General features: G+C 38.0%; 1 non-coding gene across 1 annotated transcript; it reads right to left on the bottom strand.

Annotated features, from left to right (window-relative positions):
• Positions 1 to 12,278: 12,278 nt before the first annotated feature.
• Positions 12,279 to 12,382, bottom strand: LOC112793738 (small nucleolar RNA R71). The gene has a single exon (XR_003198436.1). It is a non-coding gene; the product is annotated as a small nucleolar RNA R71 (small nucleolar RNA).
• Between the last annotated feature and the right edge of the window lie 372 nt (positions 12,383 to 12,754).

Raw genomic sequence — 12,754 nt, 5'->3', positions numbered from 1 at the left:
TTATTTTCTTTTCCACATAAATTTCGAAAAATCCAAAAAAATTACAAAATCATAAAAACCAAAAATATTTCTTGTTTGAGTCTAGTGTCTCATTTTAAGTTTGGTGTCAACTGCATGTTTCTGTTCATTCATGTGTCTTCATTGATCTTCAAGCTGTTCTTGATGATTTGCTTGCTCTGATCTTTAAATTCTCTTGTCTTGAGTGTTTTGTTGTTTCTCATATGCATTCTCAATTTGTTAGTGTCAATAGTATACAAACTTCTAAGTTTGGTGTCTTGCATGCATTGTTTATTTGATTTTAGTTGCATTTTGATTATTCCTCATTATTAAAAAATCCAAAAAAATTTTTAATTTGTGTCTTTTGAAGTGAATAATACAGAGAATTGAAGATTCAGAACATACAGCAGAGAAATTTCACAGAAAAAGCTGGGCGTTCAAAATGCCCAGTGAGGAAGGAAAACTGGCGTTTAAATGCCAGCCAGGGTGCCTGGCTGGGCGTTTAACGCCCAAAAGGGTAGCATTTTGGGCATTAAATGCCAGAATGGATACCATTCTGGGCGTTTAACGCCAGGATGGCACAAGAGGGAAGATTCTGTTTTTTTTAGTTCAAATTTTTTCATGTTTTCATAATTTTTCAAAATCAAATCTTTTTCAAATCATATCTTTTCAATCATATATTTTCAAAATCAATTTCTTTCCATTTTCAAAAATTCTTGCTATCAATTAATGATTTGATTTAACATTTCAAGTATGTTGCCTTTTCTATTGAGAAAGGTTTAATGTTTGAATCATATCTTTTCTTGTTAGCCAAGTCATTGATTTTAAAAATCAAATCTTTTTAAATTATTTTTCAATCATATATTTTCAATCAAATCTTTTTAAAACCATAACTTTTCAATCATATCTTTTTAATCACATCTTTTTCAAAATAGTTTTCAAATCATATCTTTTTGATTTCTAATTTCAAAATCTTTTTCAAAAATCACTTTATTTCTTTCTCAATCTTAGTTTTCAAAAATCATTCTTCAATTTTTCAAAATGTTTTTAAAATCTTTTTAATTTATTTTTGAAAATTTCTTCCCCTCTTCTCACATCCTTCTATTTATGGACTAACACTACTCCACTATCAACAATTCGAACTCTATCTCTTTCGATAAGTTCGAATTCTTCTTCTACCTCTTCCTTCTATTTTTCTTTTCCTCTGACACCTCAAGGAATCTCTATACTGTGACATAGAGGATTCCATACTTTCTTGTTCTATTCTCTTTCATATGAGCAGGAGCAAAGACAAAAGAATTCTTGTTGAGGCTGACCCTGAACCTGAAAGGACCTTGAAGCAAAAGCTAAGAGAAGCTAAAGCACAACTCTCTGTAGAGGACCTAACAGAAATCTTCAAAGAAGAAGACATGGCAGCCGAAAACAACAACAATGCCAACAATTCAAGGAATGTGCTGGGTGACTTTACTGCACCTACTCCCGACTTCTATGGGAGAAGCATCTCTATCCCTGCCATTGGAGCAAAAAACTTTGACCTTAAGCCTCAATTAGTTTCTCTAATGCAACAGAATTGCAAGTTTCATGGACTTCCATTGGAAGATCCTCATTAGTTTTTAGCTGAGTTCTTGCAAATCTGTGACACTGTCAAGACCAATGGGGTTGTCCCTGAAGTCTACAGACTTATGTTATTCCCTTTTGCTGTAAGAGACAGAGCTAGGATATGGTTGGACTCACAACCTAAAGAAAGCCTGAACTCTTAGGAAAAGCTAGTCAATGCCTTCTTGGCAAAGTTCTTTCCACCTCAAAAATTGAGTAAGCTTAGAGTGGAAGTCCAAACCTTCAGACAGAAGGAAGGTGAATCCCTCTATGAAGCTTGGGAAAGATAGAAACAATTGATCAGAAAGTGTCCCTCTGACATGCTTTCTGAATGGAGCATCATAGGTATCTTCTATGATGGTTTGTCTGAGTTGTCCAAGATGTCATTGGACAGCTCTGCTGGAGGATCTCTTCATCTGAAGAAGATGCCTGCAGAAGCTCAGGAACTCATTAAAATGGTTACAAATAACCAATTCATGTACACTTCTGAAAGGAATCCTGTGAACAATGGGACGAATCAGAAGAAAGGAGTCCTTGAGATTGATACTATGAATGCCATACTGGCTCAGAACAAAATATTGACTCAGCAAGTCAATATGATTTCTCAAAGTCTGTCTGGAATGCAAGCTACACCAGGCAGTACTAAGGATGCTTCATCTGAAGAAGAAGCTTATGATTCTGAGAACCCTTCAATGGAAGAGGTGAATTACATGGGAGAACCCTATGGAAATACCTATAATCCTTCATGGAGAAATCATCCAAATCTCTCATGGAAGGATCAACAGAGACTTCAACAAGGTTTCAACAATAATAATGGTGGAAGAAATAGGTTTGGCAATGGCAAGCCTTTTCTATCATCTTCTCAGCAACAGACAGAGAATTCTAAGTAGAGCCACTCTGACTTAGCAACCATGGTCTTTGATCTAATCAAAACCACTCAAAGTTTCATGACTGAAACAAGGTCCTCCATTAGAAACTTGGAGGCACAAGTAGGTCAGCTGAGTAAGAAAGTTATTGAACTCCCTCCTAGTACTCTTCCAAGCAATACAGAAGAGAATCCAAAAGGAGAGTGTAAGGCCATCAACATGGCCGAAATTGGAGATGAGGAAGAGGCAGTGATCGCCACTGAGGAAGACCTCAATGGACGTCCACTGGCCTCCAATGAGTTCCCTAATGAGGAACCATGGGAATCTGAGGCTCACACTGAGACCATAAAGATTCCATTCATGAGCTCTGATGAGTATTCTTCCTCTGAAGAGGACGAAGATGTCACTGAAGAGCAAGTTGCTAAGTACCTTGGAGCAATCATGAAGCTAAATGAAAAGTTATTTGGTAATGAGACTTGGGAGGATGAACCCCCTTTGCTCACCAAAGAACTGAATGACTTGACTAGGCAGAGATTACCTCAAAAGAGACAAGACCCTGGGAAGTTCTCAATACCTTGTACAGTAGGCACCATGACCTTCAAGAAGGCTCTGTGTGACCTAGGGTCAAGCATAAACCTCATGCCTCTCTCTGTAATGGAGAAGTTATGGATCTTTGAGGTACAAGCTGCAAGAATCTCACTAGAAATGGCAGACAATTCAAGAAAACAAGCTTATGGACTTGTAGAGGATGTTCTGGTAAAGGTTGAAGACCATTACATCCCTGCTGATTTCATAGTCCTAGAGACTCGGAAGTGCATGGATGAATCCATCATCCTTGGCAGACCCTTCCTAGCCACAGCAAAGGCTGTGATTGACGTTGACAGAGGAGAATTAATCATTCAAGTGAATGAAGAATCCTTTGTATTTAAAGCTCAAGGATATCCCTCTGTAACCATGGAGAGGAAGCATGAAGAGCTTCTCTCAAAACAGAGTCAAACAGAGCCCCCACAGTCAGACTCTAAGTTTAGTGTTGGGAGGCCACAACCAACTTCTAAGTTTAGTGTTGAACCCCCAGATTCAAACTCTAAGTTTGGTGTTGGGAGGTTCCAACATTGCTCTGAGTATCTGTGAGGCTCCATGAGAGCCCACTGTCAAGCTACTGACATTAAAGAAACGCTTGTCGGGAGGCAACCCAATGTTATATTTATCTATTTTCCTTTGTTATTTTATGTTTTTTATATAGGTTGATGATCATGGGATGTCACAAAATCAATTGAAAAAGCAAAAATAGCATGAAAAATAGAAAGAAAAATAGCACACCCTGGAGGAAAATCTGCCGGCGTTTAAACGCCAGTGAAGATAGCAGAATGGGCGTTTAACGCCCAGTCTGGCACCATTCTAGGCGTTTAATGCCAGAAAGGGCACCAGACTGGCGTTAAACGCCAAGAAGGGGCAAGAAGCTGGCGTTAAACGCCAGAAATGGGTACCAACCCGGCGTTTAACGCCAGAATTGGTAGAAGGAGCATTTTTGCTCGCCACTTGGTGCAGGGATGAATTTTCCTTGACACCTCAGGATCTGTGGACCCCACAGGATCCCCACCTACCCCACCACTCTCTCTCTTCTTCACCCATTCACCAATCACCTCAACACCTCTTCCCCAAAAACCCCTCACCTATCAAATCCCACTATTCTCTTCACCGCTCACATCCATCCTTCATAAAACCCCACCTACCGCACCATTCAAATTCAAACCATTTTCTCTCTCAAACCCACCCATAATGGCCGAACCATACACCCCCTCTCCACTTCTATATAAACCCATCTTCACTCCTTCATTTTCACACAACCTAAACACTACTTCTCCCCCTTGGCCGAATCACAAAGCCACATCCATCTCCTCTATTTCTTCTTCTTCTACTCTCTTCTTCCTTCTTTTGCTCGAGGACGAGCAAACTTTCTAAGTTTGGTGTGGTAAAAGCATTGATTTTTGTTTTTCTATAACCATTTATGGCATCTAAGGCCGGAGAAACCTCTAGAAAGAGGAAAGGGAAGGCAAAAGCTTCCACCTCCGAGTCATGGGAGACGGAGAGATTTATCTCAAGGGTGCATCAAGACCACTTCTATGAAGTTGTGGCCATGAAGAAGGTGATCCCCGAGGTCCCTTTCAAACTCAAAAAGAGTGAATATCCGGAGATCCGACATGAGATCCGAAGAAGAGGTTGGGAAGTTCTTACCAACCCCATTCAACAAGTCAGGATCTTAATGGTTCAAGAGTTCTATGCCAATGCATGGATCACCAAGAACCATGATCAAAGTGTGAACCCGGACCCAAAGAATTGGCTTACAATGGTTCGGGGGAAATGCTTAGATTTTAGTCCGGAAAATGTAAGGTTGGCATTCAACTTGCCCATGATGTAAGGAGATGAACACCCTTACACTAGAAGGGTCAACTTTGATCAAAGGTTGGACCAAGTCCTCATAGACATTTGTGAAGGGGGTGCTCAATGGAAGAGAGATTCAAGAGGGAAGCCTGTTCAACTGAGAAGGCATGACCTCAAGCCTGTGGCTAGGGGATGGTTGGAGTTTATCCAACGCTCAATCATTCCCACTAGCAACTGGTCCGAAGTTACTATAGACCGGGCTATCATGATTCATAGCATCATGATTGGAGAGGAAGTAGAAGTTCATGAGGTTATATCCCAAGAACTTTATAAGGTGGCGGACAAGTCCTCTACCTTGGCAAGGTTAGCCTTCCCTCATCTTATTTGTCACTTCTGTAATTCAGTTGGAGTTAACATAGAGGGAGACATCCTCATTGATGAGGACAAGCCCATCACTAAGAAAAGGATGGAGCAAACAAGAGATCCCACTCATCATGAAATCCCTGAGATGCCTCAAGGGATGCACTTTCCTCCACAAAACTATTGGGATCAAATCAACACCTCCTTAGGAGAATTGAGTTCCAACATGGGACAACTAAGGGTGGAGCACCAAGAACAGTCCATCCTCCTCCATGAAATCAGAGAAGATCAAAGAATCATGAGAGAGGAGCAACAAAAGCAAGGAAGAGACATCGAGGAGCTCAAGCACTCCATAAGATCTTCAAGAGGAAGAACAAGCCGCCATCACTAAGGTGGACCCGTTCTTTAACTTCCTTGTTCTTTATTTTCCTGTTTTTTGAATTTTCATGCTTATGTTTATCTATGTTTGTGTCTTATGATCATTAGTGTCTTAGCGTCTATGCCTTAAAGTTATGAATCCATCACCTTTCTTAAATGAAAAATGTTCTTAATTGAAAAAGAGAAGAATTGCATGAATTTTGAATTTTATAACAGATTAATTATTTTGATGTGGTGGCAATACTTTTGACTTCTAAATGTATGCTTGAACAGTGCATATGTCTTTTGAATTTGTTGTTCATGAATGTTGGCTCTTGAAAGAATGATGAAAAAGGAGACATGTTACTGAGGATCTGAAAAATCATAAAAATGATTCTTGAAGCAAGAAAAAGCAGTGAATACAAAAAAAAAGAGAGAAGAAAAAGAAAAAGAAAAAAATAAAGTCATGATCCAAGGCAAAAATAGTGTGCTTAAGAACCCTGGACACCTCTAATTGGGGACTCTAGCAAAGCTGAGTCACAATCTTAAAAGGTTCACCCAGTTATGTGTCTGTGGCATGTATGTATCCGGTGGTAATACTGGAAGACAGATTGCTTTAGGCCACGGCCAAGACTTATAAAGTAGCTATGTTCAAGAATCATCATACTTAACTAGGAGAATCAATAACACTATCTGGATTCTGAGTTCCTATAGAAGCCAATCATTCTGAATTTCAAAGGATAGAGTGAGATGCCAAAACTGTTCAGAGGCAAAAAGCTACAAGCCCCGCTCATCTAATTAATACTGATATTCATAGATGTTTTTGGAATTCATTGTATATTCTCTTCTTTTTATCTTATTTGATTTTCAGTTGCTTGGGGACAAGCAACAATTTAAGTTTGGTGTTGTGATGAGCGGATAATTTATACGCTTTTTGGCATTGTTTTTAGTATGTTTTAGTTAGTTTTTATTATATTTTTATTATTTTTTATTTAAAATTTACTTTTCTGGACTTTACTATGAGTTTGTGCATTTTTTTGTGATTTCAGGTATTTTCTGGCTGAAATTGAGGGACCTGAGCAAAAATCTGATTCAGAGACTAAAAAGGACCGCAGATGTTGTTGGATTCTGACCTCCCTGCACTCGAAGTATATTTTCTGGTGCTACAGAAACCTAATTGGCACGTTCTCAACTGCGTTGGAAAGTAGACATCCTGGGCTTTCCAGCAATTGTTTAATAGTCTATACTTTGCCTGAGATGTGATGGCACAAACAGGCGTTCCAAGTCAGCTCAAGAATTCTGGCGTAAAACGCCGGAACTGGCACAAGAATGGGAGTTAAACGCACAAACTGGCACAAAAGCTGGTGTTTAACTCCAAGAAGAGTCTCTACACATGAAAGCTTCAATGCTCAGCCTAAGCACACACCAAGTGGGCCCGGAAGTGGATTTTTATGTCATTTACTCATCTTTGTAAACCCTAAGCTACTAGTTATCTACAAATAGGACCCTTTGCTATTGTATTTTCATCTTTTGATCACATTAGATCCTAGGATCATCTTTGTACGTCTAGTTCTTAGATTATGGGAGGCTGGCCATTCGGCCATGCCTAGACCTTGTTCTTATGTATTTTCAACGGTGGAGTTTCTACATACCATAGATTAAAGTGTGGAGCTCTGCTGTACCTCGAGTATCAATGCAATTACTATTGTTCTTCTTTTCAATTCAGTCTATTCTTGTTCTAAGATATCACTTGTTCCTCAACTTGATGAATGTGATGATCCGTGACACTCATCATCATTCTCACCTATGAACGTGTGCCTGACAACCACCTCCGTTCTACTTTAGATTGAGTGGATATCTCTTGGATTCCTTAATCAGAATCTTCGTGGTATAAGCTAGAATTGATGGCGGCATTCTTGAGAATCTGGAAGGTCTAAAACTTGTCTGTGGTATTTTGAGTAGGATTCAAGGATTGAATGACTGTGACGAGCTTCAAACTCCTGAAGGCTGGGCGTTAGTGACAGACGGGAGGTAGACATTGACAACGGGAGCGCGTTGAACATTTTCACTGAGAGGATGGGAGGTAGCCATTGACAACGGTGAAACCCTACATACAGCTTGCCATGGAAATGAGTAAGAAGGATTGGATGAAGACAGTAGGAAAGCAGAGAGATGGAAGGGACAAAGCATCTCCATACGCTTATCTGAAATTCGCACCAAGGAATTACATATGTATCTCTATCCTTATTTTATGCTTTATTCATAAATCATCCATAACCATTTGAGTTTGCCTGACTGAGATTTACAAGATGACCATAGCTTGCTTCATACCAAACAATCTCCGCGGGATCGACCCTTACTCGCGTAAGGTTTATTACTTAGACGACCCAGTGCACTTGTTGGTTAGTTGTGCGAAGTTGTGATAAAGAGTTGAGATTGCAATTGAGCGTACCATGTTGATGGCGCCATTCATGATCACAATTTCGTGCACCAAGTAGCCATTGACAACGATGAAACCCAAGATAAAGCTTGCCAAAGAAAGGAGTAAGAATGATTGGATGAAAATAGTAGGAAAGCAGAGATTCAGAAGGAACACAGTATATTCATGCGCTTATCTAAAATTTCCACCAATGAATTACATAAGTATCTCTATCTCTATTTTATATTTTATTTATCTTTATATTCAAAAACCATTATAACCATTTAAATCCGCCTAACTGAGATTTACAAGATGACCACAGCTTGCTTCATACCAACAATCTCCGTGGGATCGACCCTTACTTACGGAAGGTTTATTACTTGGACGACCCAGTGCACTTGCTGGTTAGTTGTGCGAAGTTGTGACAAAGTGTGATTCACGTTTGAGAGCTCCAAGTCTTTGGCGCCATTGTTGCTGATCACAATTTCGTGCACCAAGTTTTTGGCACCGTTGCCGGGGATTGTTTGAGTTTGGACAACTGACAGTTCATCTTGTTGCTCAGATTAGGTAATGTTCTTCTTATTTTATTTTCAAAAAGTTTTCAAAAATCTTTCAAAAAATTTTTTTTCTTTTTCGTTTTTCTAAAAATAATTTTCGAAAAAATCCAAAAAAATAATAAAATCATAAAAACTAAAAATATTTTTGTGTTTCTTGTTTGAGTCTCGTGTCAAATTTTAAGTTTGGTGTCAATTGCATGTTTTTAAAAAATTTGTGCATTTTTTGAAAACTCATGCATGGTGTTCTTCATGATCTTCAAGTTGTTCTTGGTAAGTCTTCTTGTTTGATCTTCATATTTTCTTGTTTTATGTCTTTTGTTGTTTTTCATATGTATTTTTGCATTCATAGTGTCTAAACATGAAAAATTTCTAAGTTTGGTGTCTTGCATGTTTTTCTTTTCTTGAAAATTTTTCAAAAATAAATCTTGATGTTCATCATGATTGATGACATGTCATCTTATACCCATTTTTCTTAGCTAATTTCACTTGTTTCACTAGTTTTTATGCACTTTCTTGCTTTATAAGTAAGTAATTTATAGTGGAATTGCATGTTTTATTTGAATCAATCAACCACCCTTTAATTGATGCTAAATCATGAGGTTCAAGGTAAATTTAATTGATATTTGAATGATTTATAAACCTTGTGAATTTGGTGATACTTTGATTGGTTGTTTTGATTATTTGTAGGTGAAGAAAGGAAGAAAATAAGAAAGCGTGGCCTAAGAAAGTGTGGCCCAAGGAAAAGAAGAATGTGGCAAAGAAAATGAGGAAGCGTGGCGCATGGAAGGAGGAAGCCACAATGCTCTCTCCAAGAGCACACTGCCCTCCAAGGGAGCACAACAATGAACCAAGCATTCAAGGCTTCATTGCCCTGCCCCCCTTGAGAGCGGAGCACAATTTGGGAGCCAAGAAATAAGGGAAGGAAAAATTATGCCCTGCCCTCCTCAAGAGCAATTTTGGGATCCTCTTGAAAGAAAATCCAAGGAAATGTTTGCCAAATGCCACCCATGGGTTTTGAACTCATGAGCAAGGGGGAGTGGGGGAGCGCTACTCACAAAGGAAAATAAGCCAAAAATTGGCCAAAATGCTCCCAACAAGTCTCGAACAAGGAGGCTTCACTAACAAAGCAAAGAAGCTGCGCTCTTAGCACCACTTGAGCGCTACCCTAATGATGTCCAAGACTTGGCACGCGAAATATTTCAAGGGCGCAAGACACACACTGCCCCGCTCTCGACAAGGGCAGGGCAATCCCCTGGTGCCCATCCCACACTTGGCGCGCTAATTGGATCCCCATGAAAGGCTTCACTGCTCTGCTCTCCACAAGAGCAGAGCAGCCTCCTGGGAGCAACATGGGCTGAAATTCAATTAAAAATCTAACTTAATTCATTTCTTCACCAAATCAAAAGCCCATCCAAATTCTAAAATCCAAGAATAGAAAGTGTATAAATAGAAGCTAGTTTGATTTAGTTAGGACCTTTGACCTTTACTTTTGAACTTTCATCTTAATTTTCATTTCTTACTCTGAACTTTCATTTTACATTTTGAGCTTTTACTCTTGAATTTAGTTTTTAGAGAATTGGGAAGGAGAATTGATCTCTCTTCTTCTTTGTTCTTGCTTTAGCACTCTTTACTTTTGCTTTGGATCTTGGGTGGAGAATTGAAGAACTTCTGTTTCACTCTCACCTTGAGACCTCTTGTTTACTTTTCTGCATAATTGAATTCCAATTTCTATTTACTGCTTCATCTTCTACTCTTTCTGTAATTTACTTCTCTTTATTTCTTTTGCAATTGTTCTTGTTGGATCAAGGAAGGATTTGAGATCTAGACTTGTTTTCTAGTCTCTTCCACTCCCGAGATCTTCAACCATCTTTTAATTTGCTGCAATTAAGCACAAGTCAGTTTCTGTTTTACATTCTCAAAGCATTTGACTCTTCTGTTTGAGATCTACTTCAATTTAATTCATCTTTTGCCTTTCCGCTTGTTGCAATTTACTTCTACTTGTTTAAATCCTGCAATCCCAATTCCCAATTCCTTTTATGATTCAAGCAATTTATATTTCTTGCACTTTAAGATTCAGTTATTTTCATTTCTTGCAATCTAAGTTTCTGCAATTTATATTTCTTGCGCTTTAAGATTCAGCCTCTTTAATTTCTCTGCACTTTAAATTTCAGTCAATTACCCCTCTTCCTTTACATTTCAAGCAATTTAGCTTCTGTCAATTACAAACCACTCAACCAATACTTGATTCGCTTGACTAAATCAACCACTAAACTAAAATTGCTCAATCCTTCAATCCCTGTGGGATCGACCTCACTCATGTGAGTTATTATTACTTGATGCGACCCGGTACACTTGCCGGTAAGTTTTGTGTTGGATCGTTTTCCACACATCAATGATCTTCAAAGTGTTCTTGGTGTTCATCTTGACTTTCATAGTGTTCTTGCATGTTTTCTTTGTTTTGATCTTAATTTTTCATGTTGTGAGTCATATTTGTGTTTTTCTCCCTCATCATTAAAAATTCAAAAAATAAAAAATATCTTTTCCTTATTTTATTCATAAAATTCGAAATCTTTGGATTGACTTAGTCAAAAAATTTTAAAATTAGTTGTTTCTTGTTAGTCAAGTCAAGATTTCAATTTTAAAAATCTTATCTTTTCAAAATCTTTTTCAAAAATCAAATCTTTTTAATTTCCTTTTCAAATCTTTTTCAAAATATTTTTCAATCATATCTTTTTTTCAAAATCAATTTCAAAAATCTTTTCTAACTTCTTTTCTATCCAAAATTGATTTTCAAATCTTTTTCAACTAACTAATTGACTTTTTGTTTGTTTCTTATCTTTTTCAAAACCACCTAACTACTTTTCTCTCTCTAATTTTCGAAAATTTCCTCACTCTTTTTCAAAATTCTTTTAATTAACTAATTGTTTCTAATTTTAATTTTAATTGTATTTCTTCTCTCAATTTTTGAAAATCACTAACTATTTTTCAAAAATAATTTTCGAAATTCTCTCCCTCTTATCTCTTTCTATTTATTTAGTTAATTACTAACACTTCTCTTCATCTAAAAATTCGAACTCTCTCTTCTCCTCTATGTTCGAATTTTTCTTATCCTTCTTCTATTCTTTTCTTCTTCTACTCATATAAAGGAATCTCTATACTGTGACATAGAGGATTCCTCTTCCTTTTCTGTTCTCTTTTTTTCATATGAGCAGGAGCAATGACAATGATATTCTTGTTGAAGCAGATCCTGAATCTGAAAGGACTCTGAAGAAGAAGCTAAGAGAAGCTAAAGCACAACAATCTAGAGAAAACCTTACAGAGAATCTGGAAAAAGAAAGAAACATGGCTGAACCCAATAACAATAGTGGAGGCGCAAGAAGGATGCTTGGTGATTATACTACACCTACTTCCAATTTTTATGGAAGAAGTATCTCAATACCTGCCATTGGAGCAAACAATTTTGAGCTGAAGCCTCAACTAGTTTCTCTGATGCAACAGAACTGCAAGTTCCACGGACTTCCATCAGAAGATCCCTATCAGTTTTTAACTGAATTCTTGCAGATCTGTGATACTGTTAAGACTAATGGAGTAGATCCTGAAGTCTACAGGCTCATGCTTTTCCCCTTTGCTGTGAGAGACAGAGCTAGAACATGGTTGGACTCACAACCTAAAGATAACCTAGACTCTTGGGATAAGCTGGTCACGGTCTTCTTGGCCAAGTTTTTTCCTCCTCAAAAGCTGAGCAAGCTTAGAGTGGATGTTCAGACCTTTAAGCAAAAAGATGGCGAATCCGTCTATGAAGCTTGGGAAAGATACAAGCAGTTGACCAAAAAGTGTCCTTCTGGCATGCTTTAGATATATTCTATGATGGTCTATCTGAGCTTTCTCAGATGTCACTGGACCATTTTGCAGGTGGATCCATTCACCTGAAGAAAACGCTTGTAGAAGCTCAAGAACTCATTGACATGGTTGCAAATAACCAATTCATGTACACCTCTGAGTGGAATCCTGTGAGTAATGGGATGCCTCAGAGGAAGGAAGTTCTTGAAATTGATGCTCTGAATGCCATATTAGCTCAGAACAAAATGTTGACTCAGCAAGTCAACATGATTTCTCAGAGTCAGAATGGATTGCAAAATGCATCTAACAGTACTAAAGTGGCATCTTCTGAAGAAGAAGTTTATGATCCTGAGAACCCTACAATGGCAGAGGTGAATTAC

Source organism: Arachis hypogaea, chromosome 3 (genome assembly GCF_003086295.3).
Source record: "Arachis hypogaea cultivar Tifrunner chromosome 3, arahy.Tifrunner.gnm2.J5K5, whole genome shotgun sequence".
In the NCBI taxonomy this organism is placed as follows: domain Eukaryota; kingdom Viridiplantae; phylum Streptophyta; class Magnoliopsida; order Fabales; family Fabaceae; genus Arachis; species Arachis hypogaea.
The sequence above is the reverse complement of the archived record's forward strand: the minus strand, read 5'-3'. Positions and strand labels throughout refer to the sequence as shown.